The sequence below is a fragment of the Zonotrichia albicollis genome, chromosome 1 (genome assembly GCF_047830755.1).
Source record: "Zonotrichia albicollis isolate bZonAlb1 chromosome 1, bZonAlb1.hap1, whole genome shotgun sequence".
Classification (NCBI taxonomy): Eukaryota; Metazoa; Chordata; class Aves; order Passeriformes; family Passerellidae; genus Zonotrichia; species Zonotrichia albicollis.
Genome location: NC_133819.1, coordinates 20,998,751 through 21,016,046, shown reverse-complemented (window position 1 = coordinate 21,016,046; position 17,296 = coordinate 20,998,751). Strand labels below are relative to the sequence as shown.

Below are 17,296 nucleotides of genomic sequence, written 5' to 3'. Positions count from 1 at the left end.
TTCTCCTAGTGCATGGAAGAAAACATTTTCTTTCAGAAAGAAAAAGTAATTTTCGTTGAGACAGTATATAATTTTCCACACACAAGTGTGCTCATCCAAATCCAACCTACATGTCTCTGTACCTTATGCTCAAATTTTCCTTCACTGCGTTCAATACATTAAGTGCTACCTAACTCCCACCTTCTGAATTCAGCAAAAACCCCTCTTTTTCTTTAAAAAGAGCCCCTTTGAAATAGAATGCATTCTTGTTGTTATGGCCTACAACTCAGAGGATGAAAACAACCACTAGTTAACAACCTACCTATTACCCTGTGAAGTGTTAACAAGCATGCACTCCTGCTGTAATGAAATTGCCCAAAGAAAAGGGCAGGGTAAAGTCCCTGGTCTTCTCTGATCCAGAGAGACAAAACATTCCAGGGCTTTATCACTCAAAAAGCCTTGCTCTTTTATCTTCCTGCTCTACCTAACCTTTGTTAGCCAGCAAATAAAAGGATGGGCCACAGAACAGCCATGGGATTCACATCCCTGCACAGAGTCATGAATCTTGGTCAGTGCCTAAATCCTGGGAGCTCCTCTGGAGCCACCTCACCACCCCAGGGACAGGAAGATGCTTGAGATTATGCACCACCATTGTATTTACACTGAAGGCTGCACACCCTTATACACTTGAGATATCAAGTCATAACATTTGCTGGTTATTGGATTAAAACGGGAGAGGGGACATACTGAAACCTGACTTTTCTAGAAGCAAGAGGAGGAGATGATTCAAAATCTTGGAATAATTTTAAAGCCTCTTAGTTCAAGCTATGATCCTAAAATCATATGATTTAAGTAATTCAAAGCAGTCACCGAGTTTAGCAATTTAGTGGTACTAAAGGAAATGCAGCTGACCCCAAGTAAACATGGTGAACCAAAATCACAAAAAGGAAAACCAGAGTCCCAAGAAAAGGACAACACAAGTTGGCTGTGCTTTTCACATTTATCTGTCATACCTCTCTCCCAACTACTGATTGGTGATGGGAGGGAAAGGCAGAAAATATTGTCTTATAGCATATCCTTTGATTATTTGTGTCCTCGATTTCTGCTTTTACTAAATGCTCAAGGTTTCTGCTATTTCACTTCCTCCTATCTCTTCCCTTTGCCTAAACAGCTGATCCTTCTCATATATATTCCCTGTTCAGGATTTGGTTCTTCCCATTTATTTTCTGTTTCCAGCTCGTCAGCCTGCATCTTCTTTCTGGTCTTCCTCCTGTACCACTTTTATGCTTTCTTCTTTCCTTTTCCTTCCTTGTTTCTCATCCTTTTATCACTTCTTATTTTATATAGGATACTCATCTTTCCATCTGTGCTCCCTTTTTGCCTCTCTGGTGGTTGGATCTGAAGAGGAGTAACTGTTTTGAGACATTAAGTAGGAAAATGAAGGTCTTTTCTTAATATTTTTCACAGCAGATGGGCACACACTGCGCAGAGGGAATCTGCTAAAATGTGTTTTAAGATATTTTCCTGGATCCCATATAATCATTCAAAAATATTTTAAAAGTATTTAAAAAGGATTTCCTATGAAACATTTCTTATAAATCTTTATGGGAACTGCAGTAAGTTCCATTTTTTTCTTTAAAAAGCAGGCATGAAATAAAAGTTATTACTGACATCTGTCATATTTTAAATTCCTTTATAAAATTTAGTAGTGGCAGCATAAAACAGATGTAGCATAAAACACTGTGAAACAATCTCCCTAACAGAGCATCCTTTAAGGAAAGCAACTTCATCATTGACAGTCATTTAGTAACACAGGAGGCAGCTTCCCAGGAGATATTTGCTGCTGTTATATTAGAGGTAATTAAACTATAAGGTGATTTATTTCTTTGCAGCCACGTAATTGAACTTTCTAAAGCTATTAATGATACCTTATGAAAGTATCAGCAGATGTGGAACATGATTATCCCCAGCAAAACTGCGTTTACAACACACAGGGCCACAAAAATTCTACAAAATGCCATTTATTGGCAAAACATGAATATATTAAGCCACAGAGGACAGTGCACTGAGGGTAGAAATGCTGTCACTAAATGCAGATCTCTCCACTCTTCCCCCAGCTCTCTCTTCCCTATGATTGACAGTGATTTTCAGAGTAGGCATTATCTCCAGGCAAGAAAATCTAAGTACATAAAAGATAGTTTTATATTAGTTCTATTGCAGCACTACTGATTACTAAAGGAAGCTCTAGACAACAAAAATATATCTGTATTTAAAAACAATGCATATTTAAGGGTAAAGAAACCCCTGTGTATAAAAATAGGAGTACCGATGCATCCCATATTTTCCCCACCATATTAACTAATCCAGCAGAAAAATCCTTGATATGTCATTTGCTGATTGACGAGCACAGAGAACTGAGACCTGAGCACAGAATTTTATTGCGGGAGACATTTTCATCTGCAGCCAAATCACCAGGGAAACACTTTGTCAAACAGCTTCACTCTGCAGGGACACTTTGTGACAATATTGGCAACTTAAGAATTTGTTCTGGTTTTTCCAAGAGCATCTACCTGCCCATGTTGAGAAATATTTACAGTAGCACTGCAATTCATGCAGATGACCAGCTTAAAACACGGGAACAAGTGTTTCACATTTCATTGCAACAATATGTAAAAAATAGATGCTCACAAGCTCTAGTTTTAAAACAATATTTATCTCTTTATATATAAATTATCCAATATATTTTTGGAGGACTTTCATATCAAATCCATGTACTTTCATAATAACTGACATTATATCAAGCATCTGCAGGGCTACAAATCAATACTTGTTTTAAAGTGCTCAAGTACCTCTTTTATCTCGTCCCCCTCCTCTCTTTTTTTTAACTGATGGGGGGCTGAATATAACACAAGGCTGCTTTTCCACCATCAGGGTGGGTAAGATGCTGGTGTTCCAGCAGAACACCATGGGTTAATACAGTCACACTCCTGCTGCTCCTGAGAAAGGAATCTGAGTCCTGTTGATTGGCTTGAAGCTTCTAATTATTTTCTGTGTTGAGTAAAATTCCCAGGTCTCACAATTTTTCACTGAGATGGAAGGAAGAATGACTTACTGTGAAATTTTCTCAGCTGAGAACAGTTATTTGGTGCCCTCAATGGATCAGCTGAGCTGTCCACAGTGGGCTAAACATCACAAATCCAAAAGTAGTCTCAGTCAGGATTTATGTATAAATTGTATGCACAATTTCTTTGTTCATAGATAAGCATTAAGCCCCAAGTAAGTGGCTAAACAAGAGGGCTAAGACTACCTGTCATGTGATGGAATAGGGGAAATGAGGAGTGCCACGATTTCTCTGCAGTCAAGGCATACTTTCATCCCAGCAGATGAGCAGCAAGGAACTCCCAGCTTCAATTCAAGCTACTGGTAAAACTCCAGTCCCTTGCATCAAAGAGGGTTAATTTCTCCTTTGGATTCTATGTTTAAACCCTCTAAGCCACATTGATAATTCTGTATCTAAAAATGAGGAGTTAAGGTGAATAACTAAAATTTTTCTCAGAGAAGTTTCCTTAGGTATATCAATGCCATTTTACCTGACCAATCTGCCAATGGTGTTGTTCTACCAACTAATTTAAAATATGTGGTATCAGGAGTTTAGTTCTAGCTGCCAGTCAGCTGGAAAAAAAAGAAGGTTTTTATCCAGCACTGACCATCCTATCTCTAGCACTCCTATCACCACAGGATCCACTCAAACCTCTGCTGCTGCCCGTTTTCCTTACATTGGTCTTCGGAAACACAGAATTACGCTTTAAAAAAACTCACACCAAGCCACATGTATACTAAGCAAAGCAAACAGGCTGAAAAATAGTCTGAACAGGTTACCCCCACCTTCTTCACCTTTTTTTAACCTATGAACATACTTTAACAGTTATCTCTTATGAAACATTTCTCTATGTCACCTACTCTTTATCTAAAATCTCACATCAAGTCCCACTTCAGACAAATCATCCCCTTTGTTTATAGATAAATTCTGGCAGGGATGAAAGTTGAATGATTCGATGTGAGACTTTAAAATTCCAACTCTTCGTATCTGCTATTACACTTGGGGTTTTTTGTGGGTTGTTTTTTTTTTTTCCATAAAAAACCTCCTGAAACAAAATTCAAAAGAACCCCACTCCAGCACAATCCTACATCACAGCAGCTTAGTAAAAACAAGTGTGTGGATCTCTTTTATAGGCTAAATTACTCTGTGAGAAGAGCAAGGCATCTAATACTCTCTGAGACCATCTGCACATGTCTCAGTGACAGATGTTCTCCTCTGATGAGGGACAAGCCCCCAGCACAGAGTTGCTCCTGCAGTGGCTGTCCAGGGGGTGCCCAGTACCTCGTTCACTTATCCTTGGTGTGAGAGGTAGAGATGACTCCTCTGAGCTGGGCATCCTCAATCTGATGCTGCTGATCCTTTCCTAGTGGATCACTTTACAAATTTTATTTCTCCCCTACTAGACACTGTTATCATTGTCTTGTTACAGCCGGCAGTTCAAAGGGCACACAAATAAATATAAACCAGACAACAATGTTGAAGTTCTTACACTCCATAAAGCAGAGAGCACAAGGCCAGGTTGAGTGAACACCTCACCTCACATCTGGGAGAGGAAGTGCTTTTCCCTTCCTAGCAGAGCGTATGAACACAGCTTGTTACAGGCACTGCTGCGTTAACGTGACAGCTTTACAAGGCCCTGGCTTGCCCAGCAGTAATGATCTCTCAACATCCCTGTCAGATCAATGCACAGCTTTCCTCAGGACCCACTTACTGCAACACTGCTCAGAAGGGAATGGAACTTGGCAAAACCACATTCAAATCAGACAGGAGTGCTGTAGTGAGAGACAAGGGGATGCCTGCAAAGTCAGTCTGGGATGCTGGAATGACACATCCCTGATCCTTGATTGCACACAGCTTTATCTGTATAATCTACATTATAAAAGATTTTAACCTCATGATCTAGTTTTGTTTTCAAGTCCTTTCCCACCACTGGGCTGCAATTTTTGGCAAATTTCTCACTCCAGCTGGTCTTTGTCCCTGGCAAACAGCACACAGTGGTTAAGGTATTGAGACAGGCAGTTAAGGTATTCACCTGAACATGGACACACTGCAAATGTAAAGAAAACATGGGACATCTCATTACCATAAAAACAAGCTGGTTTTCACTCTCTCCTAAATGCAAGTTTAGATAGACATAGCTTGATCAAGAAGACCTGACAAAAACCAGACACAAAACAAAAACCCAAGAAACAACAGCTCAGCTATTAGCACTGGGCAACAAATAATTTCTTACAGAGCCCCTACAGCACCTTCCTCTTAGAGACAGTAAGTGTTTGAGTGGAGGGGGCAGCTGAGAAAAGCTTGATCTTACTTTCTCAGTTTTTTTAAAAAATGCTTCACTACTACAATCTAACCTCGTAAAGCTAAACTTCACTTTTTTTTTTTCTAGTTAAGCCACTAAGTTTTAATACTCTTGCTGTGAACAGCATTGCTATTAGTCCAAAGGGAGTTCAGACAGTAATTATTACGTACCTTAGTAACAGCAACAGGATGTATAACTAACAAATAATTTCTCATTTTGAATGTATTAACTTTTGGCCAGTAGAAAGTCTACCTCACAATTTGGAAGCAGTTTCTCAAGGATCTTATCTTTCCCTACTCAGAATTACTAACATGAAAACATCTTCTTCCAAAGTGTCAAACACCAGGCACTAACACTGTATGTGTCTGAGTTTTGAACACGACTTCACTGAAATGACACTGCATAAATCAAACCTGCCTTTTCTGAGAGGAAGACATTAATACCTGACCAAACCATGCTAACATTGTTCCAGCTCAGGAAGCTGGACCCCAGCATCTCAAAGTGATGTCAGAAGACTTTTACTAGGGACTTAATATCTAACAACAAGCTTTAGGGCACAAGTGCTAGAGTCACCTAAAATGCAACTCTTGAGTTGTAAAACAGGGCAGCATTACAGTAACTCAACAGAAATGTATGTCACCACTCAGTGCACATAATCTCTTGATAAGAACCTATCCTACTGATCTGTTTTAGAAGAAAGTAAAAAACCAGAATGCTGGATGGCAGAAGCAGCCAACATCAAGCCTGGTGTCCTTGCTGAGGACCCGTCACTGGGGGCAGTTACACAGATAAGGTCATAATGCAGCAACTGCAGATGCTGCATTTTCAATCCTGCTTCAAAACTATTATTTAATTCCTAATATATTGCTGTCTCCATCTGAAGACCAGAAATAGTATGAAATTAGGATTTAGTACTTATTCATGAGATCGAATTTAAGCAATTCTTCTTTTCGGGATTGCAGGCTTGATTCTCCTCTCATTTGCTCTCACACAGAAAAGGAGGAACTGCTGAGGTCAATGTCAGTGCAAGAAAGGGATGAGTCATTCCTTAGCTGCAGGTCTGCATGGAAGAGGAAGAAGTGATTTCCCAGCCAAGGCAGCACAAACAGAAGCAGTGAAGAAGCAGAGCTGTGAGCTTCAGCTGCACAGGACTGCTGAGCCGTATGTTGTTGTATCTTTACTGTTATTCATACTCATTAAAGGCAGCTCCAATGCTTTCTGGCATACTGGCTATCAGACTTTCCTCTCAAGAACAGACAAAAGCCAGGCAGTAATTGTGCTGTTTTACATCCCATGGGGCTTGCTAGGTGTAAGATGGAACAGCATGATGGACCTCTTACATCAGTGGACAGTCTCTCTGTTTTACTTTTAGAATTTAGGAGATTACAAGATATACCTTTTACCCTTTTCTAACATTCCAGGGTAAAAAGATCCGGCCTTTGAGACCACTGTCAATACTATACTCAAAAATTCAGTGGGTGGACCGGGTAGCATGATAAGCAAACAAGCCCACAAACGACTCAGAAATGTTACCTCCTTGCAGTCACACTGGGAACACAAACAGTACACAAAGACACCAGCAGAGTAGATTAAAACCCACTGAAATGACTGCAAAGAGGTTTACATTTAATTAGCAGGATACAAGATTCAGATAGACAGAGCAAAAACAGACAAATGAAACACAAAGGCAAAAATAGACAAATGATACACAACCTTGAAGGTCCTTCCTTTACACAGCAGAAAAGAAATGAAGAAAGGTAATGGATACTTTGTAGTTATATGTATTAATATGGACTTCTATTTTTTTTTAACTTACCTGTGAAGGAACACTTTCTGTTCTGACAATCATGATTTCTTTGACAGAGAATACTCTAACTCAACAAGCTACCAACTTCAACTGCCTCTCAGGAAGGCTGAAAACCCCTTAAAAAATCTTGACAACAAGCACCACAGCCTCACACCTACTGGAAATCAACAAGGCAGAGGAAAAGGAGCCACTACATTTGCAAGAAATTTTATCCAGGAATACAAAGGCAGTGCAAAGAAACCTGCCAAGCCAGCCAGTCAGTATGTTTCAGAATCAGAAGGGTGACACAGCAGACAAGTCACACCAAGCAGCCAGGACCACCACAGGGATCTGCAAGTGAAATGGCACATAGCTGACAACTCTTCCCCACACATGCTCTCACTCCTTCCTGGGAATGACTGATTGGTAACTTGATGGGATCTGCAGAAATCCCACCAGAACGTAAAAAACTTGTTTCAAAACCAATTCCAGCTTTAAGGAAGGGACATAATAGTGTGGCTTGGATACTATAATAAAACTGGAGAACTCAGATTTACCAGTCTCTATTCAGAAAGAGTCAAGAACTTTGCAAGACACAGATCAAATGAGCTCTGACCCCACTGGACATGTGTGATCCTTGAGTATTAGATACATCACGAACACACAGTGATGCCACTGGACAGCTTTTTAAAATTAGTCATACATGCCCAGAATATAGGAAGTCAACAACCAAAATTCAGAAAAAAGGGACAGAGAAGGCCACACTGGGTCAGAGGATTTGGCACTGGAAGGATTCCTCTGAGACTGGATTTTCAAAGTATGCAAAGTATGCAAAGTATGTTGGAGTGCAAATACATCTCCCATTTAAGTGACCTGTGAGTGCCTAAGAGTTTGGAGAGATGTTCTCCTCTGCACTGCATCTGCCTACTGAACTTTAAAATAACACCTCCCTCTGCCTGCTGAGCCAGCCCCCTCCCCAAAACACTCCAGTAACTTCACTAAGCATGTCCCCCCTCCTCTGGGTGCCCAGAACATTCTCCTGGAACTGACTTGGGGAATTTCTGTCTGATGCTCTTCCTCATTAAAGTTCTCACTCTCTTTAATTTGGCAAGTCTAAGGCATTATGTAAAGGGACTCCAAACGTGGAAAAACTAAAAAAAATTATTAAATTATCCGGATCATGCCTTTGCTGCTTGAGAATAAGGATTTTTTCTTCCATGAGAATTACTTTACTTCTTTGCTTGGCTGATACCTGCATGAAGGAGCTATCAGGAACATTTGTTGAGAAAATTAGCAACTGTGTCTCAAAAATGCACTGAAATTATTGACTCTTGCAAAGATGATTTTCTAAAAGCTGGTTATTTAGGCCATGTGCAGCCTGCACAAACAATCTTCTCTGGCAGGAAATGCAAGAATTTTTCTATATCAGGTTCTCATCTGCTTCTCAGAAATTCCCCAATCAGTACTTAAGAACAAGGTAATTTTTTAATCAAAAGCCTATTCGGTGAGCTGTCTGCCCCCAGGTCCATCTCATTCATCTCTCTGGACATGGATTTCAGTTTTCTTCTCCAAAGAGGTTAACAGATTGCTGTAATTGGATAGCCCCAAGAAAAATGCTTTGAACAGCAGAGCAGCCAGAAACCAAACCCAGCCCATGCTCCAAGCAATGAAAGACTTTTCACTTATTAAATATTGCTAACAATGTGTTTCAAGTACTCCAGGAAACAGCATGATCTAAAAATTAATTTACTTGTATACTGCTATGAAAGGGTTGTCCTTGGCATGCAGGTTAAAGCTGTCTATATCCCACTAGCAATAAGCAATAGAAAAATATTACTCTGACTAGTGGTTGCATCTTTTAAACATATATAAACTGTTAAAATTCTGTAATTAACCTGCCTCTTATTACCTTACTGGCAACTACTACTGCCACAGAAGCACAGTTCCTCATGTCAGCTGCTCTATTTGCAAACATATCTTCTCAATTATTTTCTAAAATTATTTTCTGAAAATGCACAAATAAGAAAAGATGTCTTGTCTGACCTCTAACCTTGTGAAATCTGTCCTGTATTTGTCATCATTAAAAAAGCACACCTGGTTCTGCATTCTTCCTGTGTTTTTATTTGCAGTGTTTGTTTTAGGAGTTTTAACAAGGTTAGAAGGTATAATTACTGTAATTACAAAAAAGCAGAAAACCAAACCAATTTTCAACTAATTATGCACAGAGAGTTAAAACAGATGTCTGAACAACATGCAAGGCTGTATGAAGCATCACATAAAAAAAAAAAGCCTAAAACTTGTCAAGAGTCACATAATCCACCACAATTAAGACTTCCTGAAGTTTCAATAGGAATATGTCTCATGCCATTCAATTCTTAGAAGAGTTGATATATCCACATAAAATCAGTGAATATTTATGGAAAGCTAGCTGAATAACCAAACTACAGTAAATATGTGTGCAGTCCTCTGTGAAAAGGAAACTATGTGAAAAGCCCTAACTACCAAATCAGATTAGACTTTTCAGCATTACAAGATAAACAGAAGTTTTCCTTAACATTTCATTTCAAAAAACCTGAATATATATACTCTGCACTAACAAAAACTCCATTGTTATCTGTTGATACCACTCATAGATAAAAGTGGGCCCTGGGATGGCTCAGCACCACCTAACAGCAACCTCCAGTATGTGGTGTATGGGGAGTAAGTCCCACACTACCCAAACACTGAACCAAAGATGATACATCTGGACAATACCAGTTAAATCCATAAATATGGTGACTCACTGGAAAGATAATAAGATATAATATCTTATTGAATCAGAATGCGCAATGATGGATACTCTGAAGAATGATGGATATGCTTCAGTCAGAGGGAGAATTTCTGCTAGACACAGGGTTATCAGAGGCAGATCTAAAAAGAAATATTTACAGCCCTCAGATGAAACACAAATATTATATCAAAAGCATTTGCTATATCACTTAACCCAGGCAAAGATATAAACCCACTTTTAAAAGCAGGACTTCCAGAAAAATTCAGTTATCCAAAATAGGTTTCTTCTATTTCCTAATGCCAGAATTTTGAAGCAATGCATTAATCAAAATTGCTTCAAAGAAATAGATTGTTTCTTTCTCCTTTTTGTTTTTAGGATTGGAAGTAGCGAGGTGAAAAGGGCAACAGACTCGTTCATTAAATTACACACACATACATATTCTTTTGCACACAGACTGTCAAGAAGGTAAAATAAAGATCACCATTGCCCAAGTGTGAATAATAAAATGCAGTTATATTGAGAGATCCTGTTTCAAAGGCACTGGGATTACCTGTCACATCAGAGCACTGTTCTGCGGGTCTGAGGGACAACTTTGAAAGGCATTTGTCACTGAACCAATTCACCAAAGCTACTGAACCAATGAGTACAGGAAAACCATTTCAACTGGCAATGCCTAGGAAACAGCTGGACTGAAAGGACAAAATAATTGCTCACAATTTGAAGTGTGTAAAGATGTGGTGACAGAAGATGGCAAAAAAAGCTTTCTTAAAAATATCTGAGCCATCAGCTTGGACTGCTATATGAAGCACAAAGGAAGAGTTCTCGGGGAGCAGAAGCACCAGAGAAGCATTTGTTCCACATTAGGCCCTGCTCCCAGGGACATTCCTGATATTATTTACATGCCCAGCAGTTCTTGCAATGCACCAAAGGAAGGGTGCTTACCTGCAAAGAATAACTTCATGACAAATGTTATTTCTGCAAAACACATTCTCCTTAAAAGTACTGTCCTTAAATTGTACTACAGATCTAATATATTTACCAGGAACTCTGCTTCCTGTGATTTCCCAAAGCCTTGCTTTATGATTACTTCTCAATGTTTTTCATCAGGTTCTAAAACAGCTTGCTGGCTTCAAACATAAAAACTAAACAGGTCTTCTGAAGCATCAAAAAATATAACCGATAGATGAGACCACTTTATCTGACTTTTTAAAATACTGTTGTTGGAGTTACAAATCCAGGAAACATAAATAAGAACTGGGACCACTAGATGTTATTAAAAGAAAACTATTTCATATCATTATATGGTTGCTTTGAAGCTTCTATAACTCTGTCAAAAGGCAGGTGAGATATTTCATGGGTACAAGAAAAATATTTTTAAAGTTCTGTGTATTTCAAAACTTGCCTAAACCATATGCATGCTGACCATATGTGAAAATGAGATGGACAAAGATCCCCTACACTATCTAAGGTGCAGACTACAGTTTCACAAATGGCATGGCTTGACAAACAAGTCACCATCTGTATGCTGGGCTGCAGAGTTACAGCTGAGGAGCTGCTCCCAAGGGAGCTGTCTGCACATGTCCTCCAGCCACCCAGTGAATGGCAAGTGACCCCAATGGAGGGGTACAGCACCTTTGCTTCAGGACATGAAGGTGTGCTCTGGTAGGTCTCAGCTGGTGCGCTGGAAGGTGATGTGACCCTGTGACCGTGCATTCACCCTTGCTCTGAGCCTCAGCACTGAAGAAAGGGCAGGGAACCTAGTAGCAGCTGAGGTCTTAAAAATGGCTTCCAGTCCCAAAAGCTGAATTGACCTGAATCAACTGCAGCATCTCAGCCAGTGCAGCAGTGACTCAATGTACACCATGGGTCAGTAACACTGCCCAAGTGGCATGTCAGACTGCGTGTATTCAAATCACAGAAACCCAACAGGTACCAGAAGACACTTTCTCAGAGGAAAACAGGGCTCCTTTGTCCTCTGTGGAGGAAACTATACCTCCAGCTCTTCCAAGATGGCAACTTGGTGGGGGAGCAGGTGCCAATGTGCCGGTTTTGCATTACAGCCATCCACTTAAGTAATTTTTTCTGAGAGGAGCTGCTGAGAGCTTCCTCTGTGCCCAGCAAAAGTGACTAGTTTTGAATACTGACACTTCGTTAAACCACTAGATAGCTGAACACGCCTCTATGAACACACATTAAAAATGAATAAGCCATAGGAAAAGCTCTCTTTCTTCTGAGGTAACGCGGTGCGGCTCGGGCCAGGCCTGCTCCACCACGGCCCTTGCAGCCTCGCGGGGCCAGGCTGGGCCCAGTGGCCACTGGGCAGGGGAAGGGAAGGCCATCGACCGCTGAGTCCTCGCCTGGCTGCCGAGATCCTGGCCCTTCTCCCAGCATGGGTGCCAGAAAAAACCCCAGAGGCGGCCCATGCAGAGAACTGAATCAGAAGGGCCAGAGACCGGGCATGTGGCTGATCCTGACACAGCCCCCATGGGCCTGAAGATCCATCCCTGCTTTGGCCACCCCCCATGGCAGGGATCACATGGGCATCTGCAGGCCCCAGGTGAGATAGCAACTCTTTCAGTGCACAGGTAAGACTTGTAGACCTTCAATCCTCCCTTGGGTGAGAGAAAAGGACGAAGTGAAGACACGTAGAGGAACAACATGAGACATGAGGGTCAGTAAAAAAAAGTCAAGTCCCAGACGGGAGGGTTGAGGAGATTCCCCAAGTCCTGGGCTGAAATCCTCTTGTAAGGCTATGAAGAAGATATAATTGATACATCAGACTCTTTTTTTCCCTGTAATTCATTGAATGTATGGGGGAAAGAAATGTTCAAATTGTAGATATGAGCAAAGGCATCCATGCTGAAACAAGCAGACGCTGAAATAGCTGTGATCCCATGAGAAGTTTGAACAGAGAGAGAGAGAAGAGTGAAGAAGACATTTACCCCCAGGGAAAGTAGAAGAAGGCCTCAGTTCCCAGAGATGAAGATGATCTCAGAGACAGATAAAGAGACCCTTTGCTCTTGAACAGCTCATCCTTAATATAGCATAAGTTGACATGACCCATAAATGCAGCTGTGGGAAAGCTGCGAAAGATGTGAGGGACTTCACGATTGCAGATACCCAGGCAGCTGCTATTCGTGGAAATTAGAAGCAATGAGAGAATTGTTTTGTTGTGGAGAAGTCTCCACAAAATAACAAGAGGGACTCCTCTCCCTAAGGGAACTGAAGGAAGAGTATTCTAGAGGTGATAAACTGACTGTATTGTTTCTGTACATTGTCAGTGGGAAAGAAGGGTTGTAAAGGTTCTAAAGGTTGCATTCTGCTACTTATTCTTATCTTAGTTCTGTGAATAAACTTTTCTCTATACCCTTTTAAAGTTTTGAGCCTGCTTTGCCTCCCTCCTAATCCTGTCTCACAGCAGGAAATGAGTAATATTTTAGTGGGTGCACTGGTGTTTGGCCAGCACTGAACGCACCACAGCCAGAGACGTGACTTTTCTGGGACACCTCCTGGCACAGTGCAACACCTCAGCTGCTCTTCTGCTAAAGGCACTCAGAGAATGTGACCCTCTGCAATTCACTGCTGCACTGCCCACGCCAAGCAGATGCTGGCATAACAGGAGGTGCCCACCCAAGTCTCAATGCATTTCTCTTTGGTATGTGTCACTATGCCCTCCTGTCAACCACAGGTGACTTCTGCATAACCTTCTCTGAACCCCCATGTCTGTATCACTGAATAATGAGTTTTTCTGTTCACAGAGGTTTAGGTGGATCCATCTCCAATAACCTGACTATTATCCTTTTTCCCTGAAAATGAGTACTCTAGCTGCATCCAAGGAATGTCCAGGAGATGGAAATACAGCTCCTTCCAAAGGCAAAAGTTGCCATCTGGAGGGTAATGGTGCAGCCAGATGTAGTGCCTGGGTTAGGTGATGGCATGCGTTATGGACCACTACTGCTACTACAGAGTAGATTTCTGTCTGGTCCATGCAGCTCAATTTCTTTTCTGTGGGAACAACGGTGAAGGGAATATGGAAAGAAGCAATTTTGCCTTCAGACAGCAGCAGAATGAGGCTGGAAAGGAATGACATGCTAAAACCCAAGCCACCTGCCTTCTTCCTTCTGTCCCAGATCATCTCTCTGGATTATGAGAAAAATTTAGTAAAGTTTCTTCTTCCACTGTATCATGCCACTATGCCACTAACTATTTAACAACACTCTAACACATCATGGTTGATCATTTCCTTCCCAGGGTGGAGAGTTCAGTTCTATTTCTGCAGATTTGTATTTTTTATTGTATGAAGTTTTCCAATAGTAATTATTTTAAGTGATTTAAGAGCCTTCCCTTCCTAACTGAGTAATGCCACTGAAAACTTATAAGGTCTGAGTTTGCAACTCCTCAACTATTTCTGCTGTACATCTAATCTAAAATAATAAATGTTATTTTGTCACCCAATAGACTAATTTTTCACATTTTTTTCAATATGATTCCAGGCTGAAGAGATTGTTATATTTTTTTAGATACTTTTACAGGTATGCATAATCTTAAATGAATAAATATTTTGAAAGTTACTGAATAAGAAAAATTGTTTTACAGGCTTCAATTGCACAATGAACTCCCAGACAAAGCCATCATTTTTATCATGACTGTGCACCTATTTACAATTTCTGCTCAACAAAATCCAAAAGAAAAAAGACAGAATTAAAAACCTTTTTGCCTTTATTTAAATTACACGAGTCCCATGTGTCACGTTCTCCCTGCTGGGCCCATCTAGGTTGTGTTGCTCCTTCATTTAAGAACAGACTCAAGCCTTTGCTGTGAAATAAACAAACAAAAAGCATTTCCCAGAAGAATAATTTTATCCCTCTCTAGGTAAGTCTCCCCCTTCCATCTTTACATTCCTGTATTACTCTTGAAAGACACTGACAGCAGACTGAAGGCACTGTCAGACAAAAATTACTTCTGCAGTGGACAGGAATTCAATCTTGTAACACTACTTTTTGATCAGATAAAATTTTTGTAGACTCTCTCCTAAAATGGAAAGTATTTTTTTAATCACATTCATCTTCTTGCAAAATAAGCCTCACAATTTCAAAGGAGGATTGCAAACAAGATGGTTTATTGGAGGGGAAAATGATAGCTACTCGCTTTTGGACTGCCAGAAAAGCAGAACACAATTAAAACATTAGCCACTCACTACTGAACAGAAAGACTTCAGGAGAGAAGTATTTGCCAGAATATCTCCTAAAACTAAAACCATAACTACCTGGTTTGATGTTTCACAAATAAAATGAGAGAAAAGTCAATCTCAAGGAGAAATTGTTTTAGGCAGAAAACCATGTTTCAGGCTAGATATAATACACTTGTGATGGTAGAACTGACCTAGTCCCATTGCAAACAAAACACTTCAGTTAAGGACAAGTAAAAATCCAGCCAGGGCTGTCCCAAAACAGTCCTGTTCTGTAACAAGGAATCCACCACAATATAATACATTTGAACCTCACAGTTTGTACTGTTGCTCTAAGCAGGCTTCACTAATGAATAAAACCACTAAAGCTGATGTATTAGCTGGCTTTTTTCCCCTCGAGGAGAGAAAGATACTACTGAATAAAGAAAATCTTAAAAGAAAAACTCAGGAAAATTATCAAAAGAGCATTTTCCTCAGCAAGACTGAAAAATAAGAGCAACAAGATATAATAGCATATATAAACTTTTAATTTCATTTTTTGTACATACCAGTTTTACCAGGCACACTTCCAGGTTAAATAAAACAATGCTATTGGAAAAAGTTCACATTTGAAATATCTTTTCACTTTAAAACACTGTGACATGACAGTCAAGTTTTACAAGCTGATAAAACACCTCTGTTATTGAGTAGAACTACTCTTCAGAGCATTTCTACAACTTCATCTTTGTGTCAAACAATGCACCCAATGTGGAGTCTGACAAACAACATCTATTTGGCTATCTCTTATGTTTAAAGAGTTTAATAGTATTTTGTGTAGATAACTACACTGCATACAAATTCTCTGTCATTTATTTTGGTGGTGATGTATGTGGAGTTTAGTGTTAGCCACAGCAAATGCATTTTTTTAAGGAAAACTACAATTGCTTATTCTTGAAACCTGCATTTTACACCTTTTGAGCATAAGCAGATAAATTTTCAGTGTCACTATTGCTGAGATTTCCTGCTATTTTTATTTTCTACTGACAGAATACTCAAAGCTGACAAATGTTTAGAACAGACATAGATATTAAAAGCTCCAATTTATAGCAAATAGTGACAGTTTGCTTTTGCTGCTCATAAACCAAAAATCTAAGAGTTGTAAATAGAGGAAAGGTGGCAACAAAACACTCAGATTTTTAAATAATTCCACAAACAATAATGATACAGAGTAACACATCTGCTTTCATTGTGCATATACAAAATCATCAGGTTTATGGATCTTGAAATAGGTCTTTTAAATTTGGCTTATATATGAAAAAATCAGGTACCATACGCATAAGCAAACAAGAAGACCAAAAAGATACAATGTACAGAATATCTAAGCATATCTCTTTGAATTGCTGGGCTTTGCTGTCAATATTGGTGCTCTTCTTTACTAAAGCTGTGCTTATGTTTGATGAAGTAGTGTTTGTCATCTCTTCTGCTTCAGTCTTTAAAATGGTTATTTCTCCTGCCTCACTCCCCTGTCTTCTGCCACCATAAAACGTGAGTAACAATTACCACTGAAGCTTTTCAACACCCAAAAAGTTTATATCTATTTTTCAATGACCATATAAAATACTTTATTTCAGCATACAGCTCTCTCAATCTGATTAATTTTAAGACCTTTGTACAACAGTGAGGTAGCTGTCTGAGATGCTGAGGATCCATACACTCCTGGTATTAAACATTAAATGGCTGGCTGCATGTCCTGTAAATTAATGTTAAAAGGGACAGTATGAAGGATAAGGAAGAAAATGATAGCTGCCACTTCATGATAAAGACTGTGTTGCAGACAGCTGAAATACTTGGTATTTATGATATCTGGCATCACTGTACTTGCCAGTTCCCACATTCTGCCTACCCTTTGAACCTGCAGGAAGTCTGAGGTAGCTGGAATATGTCATACTTCACTTCACAAAGGACCTAAACAGGGCTGTGGATGGGCAGCATCCCCTGCCTGATGGAGCTTAAGGTGCTCCTCCCATTAGCAAAGAATACTGGCACAAGAAAACATGATTTACTGAGTGGCAGAAATTAAATATAAAATCATCTTCCCCTAAGATCATAAATGAACATGTTGAGTACCTATTCTGTGACTGCAGTGTCCTGTGCTCCTGACCTGGCTACTGTGCACAGTCAAACAAGTCTGA

The 17,296-nt window shown here is 39.9% G+C and overlaps 1 protein-coding gene and 1 long non-coding RNA gene across 3 annotated transcripts in view; one reads left to right on the top strand and one right to left on the bottom strand.

The window, feature by feature from the left end:
• Positions 1-14,423, top strand: part of LOC106629659 (uncharacterized) — a 34,829-nt gene extending 20,406 nt beyond the window's left edge. Inside the window, exons 2-3 of one of the 2 annotated variants that reach the window (XR_001333044.3) lie at positions 6,344-6,542; positions 7,245-14,423. This is a non-coding gene — a long non-coding RNA (uncharacterized LOC106629659). The remainder of the gene's footprint in view (positions 1-6,343; positions 6,543-7,244) is intronic. The other variant, XR_001333043.3, reaches the window with a different exon arrangement.
• Positions 1-17,296, bottom strand: part of RSU1 (Ras suppressor protein 1) — a 101,265-nt gene that overhangs the window by 19,480 nt on the left and 64,489 nt on the right. The gene's annotated exons all lie outside the window — the stretch shown is intronic.